We start from the raw sequence: 5,000 nt of genomic DNA on the forward strand, positions 1-5,000 counted from the left end.
AATTATGTTTCTATTAGCTACTATCTTAATTTGTTCATATTGTGAGGTCGTTGCTCTTCTTTAGCATTGAAGTCGTTTTACAGTCTTTCGGTGTCGATAAAATAACAACCCAGTGTCAGAAATATATTTTCATATGAATTATAAAAGTGATAAATTTTCTCTCCAGCCACTTGTTAGCAATTGTGTTATGTTGTCTGTAGTGTTTATCTTAACATCCCAGCACTGATAACTTGATACTTATTTTGCTGAATGCAAAAATGGTTATTCAAAATGTAAAATAGATGTCACGTTTAAAAGTTTTCTTCAAGTTATCGACATAAAATTGGTATGAGCAATAATTGTTGGGATCATTTATGCCATCATTATAGATAGCATTCATGTGCCAATGTAATGAGGCATGCTAGAAATGGTATCCAAATTTCCTCAAGTCATACCTGACCGCCTTCAATAGGAAATTATATAGTACTACGTACAAATCCCCAAATTCAGCTGAGTGGTTGCAGCTGGAATGTATTCGATTCTAGCCCCTCGCAAACGTGCTCCTATGGGACAAAACGATGATAAGGGTTTCATATTTTGCCACAAGACAAGAAATTTGCAGGCGAGACGAAAGTCGATTGCCGAATCCCCATTATTTGACTAATACTAGTATTATCGACTTCGAAAGGATAACTCCAAGGTCAACTGCGATCAAATTTGAACTCATAACTTAGAGATAAAATGAAATATCACTAAGCATATTCTCCGAAGAGCTCGCGCTTTTGCCAGTTCGGGGACCATATTCATTGCAATATTTTCTGTGAGTATTGTTTTTGCTGCTGTTGCTGGTTTTGTTTAAGATTTTGAGCAGTGGTCAACGTTGTTCACGATACAATCCTACTTAGACGAGGACTAACATTGTTCAAAAATTACAGATAAATTTTTCACCTTTTGAATCTGTTTCTGTTATGAGGTCCGAACCATAAAATAGAGATGTGACTTCTATTATTCGATAATACCATAAGTCTCTGTGCAAATTTACTGATGCACTTAATTTAGACATAAACTAAAAATAGTTTGATGATAATCTATCCAAATCGATTTGTTATTATAAGAAGGAATATATTTGTTTTCTATTGAATGTCGATTACGTATATTTTAATATCTATTTTTTTTTATATTGTTGCTTCCCTTTAACAGTTGCAGTGGAAACTTCATAATTTTTGAAACTCTCGTAATATTTTGTAATCTCTACAATCTACTAAATAACTATTTGCAGGACTGTATCTTTAAATTGCTTCACTCCATTTAATCCGATATTAGTCGAAAATCAATATTAAACGTCAGAGGTTAAATCGATTAGTTATACCTACTGATAGAGCATAGATGGAATCAGTGCATCACTGATATTCGTATTGTCTTAGATGGCATGCACTGAATAGCTATGCTAGATAGGACAGACTCTCGAAGGCAACTTGATTAATACAGCTGACTTTCACTGTGAATAAATAGGGAGCGATGTCGAAAGGGACGAGCGTGAATAGTAAGGACGTTTCAAGGGAGATGCAGTTTTGAAGACGAAATATTGGGAAAATATTTAGGTATTGTAAGTTAACAGGGTAACTATGTTAGTAGGAGAGGTTGGGAAGGAAATGGAGGAGATGGAAATAAAATGAATGAAATTAAAAGAAGATAAAATAAAGAGTAGTGTAGTATAGAGATGTATTAGGGGGTCTAATTTTTGTGATTGATATAAGAATATTAATGCTAAGACAGTACATTTCAGATGTGAGAGAGGAGGATTAAGGTTTGGTTAAGTGTTTAGAATAACGAATATACTAATTACATATATACACATTTATATATGCATGTGTGTATGTGCAATGATTCCACCAGTATCAAGTTCAGCACGAATATATGTAACTTTGAAATGCAGCAAAATTAAATAATTGTAGAAAGTAAGATGCTTCTAAATCCACTGCTGTTAGCGATAATGATGTCTTAGAAATAGCAGTCAACATTCTTCGGTTCGAATTGTACTCGTCCATGGCTACAATAATGACGTTTGTACCTCTATGCTTTTGTTATTTTATTGCCATTATTGAGGTACATCCGATGCACATCTCGCTACCATTCTTGTTTGGAACTACTTTTCTCCACAGCACTAACGACGCCGCTTAGTGTTTCCTCCTCTGGAATTTTCTTCCTGCTCATATTTTCCTCACAAGCGTCGACTTGCATCAGTTCAAATCAACAATTAATGACATCAAGTTCATCGGTCTCGGAAGGCGTGCAAAGTTCAGGAAGAATGACCTTTCTTCTAAAATCAGCGAGTAAGAATAAAAACAAAAATTCATTGGATAATAACGCTGAATTACAAAAAAAAAACTGAATCATCGTGACCAGGAAGCTCTTGATACTAGTCCAGCTCAGTCACAGCTGACTTGTGGCTAAACAACAACATCAAAAACAAGAATAGTAATTATATAATATGAAATGAAGATGGAACTAAATTGAACGTATCATTTCTGAAATAACAAGCCAGGAATAGCTGCTGCCAAAATTTATATCAATAATAAAATCAATAACAATCGACTGATTACCTATGATTGGCAATCGTTCACTGACCAACGAAAAACTAGCACTGGCTTAGAAACACCTGTTATTTTCCATTGTTACATTGCTAAAGATGCGTGACTTAATAATGGCTACGGTATTCGGCTCACAATCGTAAGATCTTGAGTTCGATTCTCGGCACGAGCGTAGTGTCCTAGAGCAAGATACTTTATTTCACTCAAAAAACAGAGTGAAACAATTGCAGTGATTATAAATACATGTCTAACCGATCCCCTTATTGACCACTGAATAGCACCAGGTGAAATTTGAAGGTGGACAAGTTTCATACTGTATTCTTATACGTTTTTAACAGAATATAACATACATAACTATATATATATACATATATATATATATACATATATATATATATATATATATATATATATATATATATATATATATATAATATATATATATATACATAAGAGGGATCAGCCATCTGAATGTGGCTAGGGTCATGGCGGGGTGGTGGGGGTGTTACTGATGCATTTAGCCCCAGGCGAACATGCATCAGTAAATCCCCACCACCCCGCCCTGACCCTAGCCACATTCAGATGGCTGATCCCTCTTATGTTATAGAGCAGTTACTGTTTATATCTCGCCCAGAGATTTATTACTGTTTATATTATATATATATATATATATATATATATACACGTATATATATATACATATGTTACATGTATATATATATATGTGTGTGTGTATATAAGCAATAGTTATAAATATATAAAATATGGAAATTGTTCATCCTCAAAATTTTTCTCGTCTTTTACTTACAAATTGATGACGCACATTTCCGCATATTTCTCGGTTGGAGACCAGCAGATGGACAGACACTGAACGACGCTGTGTACGGAAAAGCATGTCCGGTTGCATGTGCAACTGCCCATATTCTGTGCAGTGGAAACACGTGTAAAGTCGTAATAACCATAAAAATATTCTATGCGAAATTGTAGAATAAAAAGAAATGCATTTTGAGGATCAAAAAGTATGTATTCTCTGTCGTAATAATTACTGCCAATAAACTGTCCATACAACATTACGATCCAGAGAAACGAATAGGGAGTGACTCATAGTACACATCGACGTTAACCGTAGCCTAGAACACAACTGAGAGCTACCACAGTATCTGCCTGGATAATATATCCCTCTAAATTCACATTAATATATATGTATGTGAGTATGTATATAGATATATTATGTTCTATTATATTATTATATATATATATTTATAGTGTATTATTATTTAACAGAAAACCATAATAATATTATGACTTTTATTGACATAAGGAATTGTTTAGCCACATGAATGCCAAGGAAGAAATGACTCGCTTGTGGGACCTCGAAGATTATTACAGCTAGTATTCTTTTTTTTTTAATTGGTGCGTGTTATATCGTATCTAGTTCATTGATTAGTAAGTATTTGTATGTCTTACTATGGTCTAATACTCTTATTTCATTTGCTTTATCGAATGTGATGTAGCTGCTCTTAGCTTACTTTCCTCTTTTCAAGGTTGGTTTGGCACATTTTTCTAAGCCAAATTCAAGTTTATTTCTTTGGTAAATAAGTAGGATATTGACAGTTCCCATGTGCACTTTCTTTTGAATTTCTACCACTTTGAGTTTTCCTGGTAGCAACCTGCCCATTTTGCTATCATTCCTAGGGCACTTATAACAACAGGTATAGTTTTAGACGTGAGGTTCCACATTTTGACAATTTCTATTCCAAGATTTTTATAGAGATACATTTTATCGATTGCGGCAGTCATATCAATGAGGAGGTATGATTTTTGTCTGAAATCTTTCAATATAATGTCTGGCATATTCGTATCTATCTTTCTGTCAGTTTGAATGGTAAAGTTCCAGAGGACTGAGATGTAATCATTTACAAATTACCCAATGAACATATTGTGCTGGTCTATCATGCCTGTTGACATACTCTGTAGGCACAAGAAGACTGCACATGGAGTCAACATGATCAATGGTTCCATTTTTTGTTAACATACACGTCATGTTGGGCTACTGCGATTCTTTAATAAGTTGGCCTGGTAGTTTCTTGTAAGTAGGCATTGATCTTCGGTTAAGGACTTTGTCAACACCGGCACTATTAACTATCTCTGGTTGTTTGCCATTGGGAGGTTTTTCTTGCTATTTATCAGTAAGAATATCTAAGGCAGCAGTTTTAGCACGGGTTTTCATACGCTTAGCCTTTTCTGTGCTTGTTTCTAGTACGCCTAATCCTGGGTTTGTGGATTTGGAATTCGCTTAGATTTTTTTACACTCAGTCATTCGAGTTTTTCAGGTAGGTGTCCAGACCAATTCTGGCAATCTTCATTGTTACTTCCAGTTGTAAAGTCGAAGGCCGCCGTCTTTTCTTGGCAGGTAAATCGTTCTATATC

At 34.6% G+C, this 5,000-nt stretch overlaps 1 protein-coding gene across 2 annotated transcripts in view; it reads left to right on the forward strand.

Annotated features, from left to right (window-relative positions):
* Positions 1-5,000, forward strand: part of LOC115213303 (BAI1-associated protein 3-like) — a 1,469,361-nt gene that overhangs the window by 562,394 nt on the left and 901,967 nt on the right. The window lies entirely within an intron of this gene.

The sequence above is a fragment of the Octopus sinensis genome, linkage group LG6 (genome assembly GCF_006345805.1).
Source record: "Octopus sinensis linkage group LG6, ASM634580v1, whole genome shotgun sequence".
NCBI classification, from domain to species: Eukaryota; Metazoa; Mollusca; class Cephalopoda; order Octopoda; family Octopodidae; genus Octopus; species Octopus sinensis.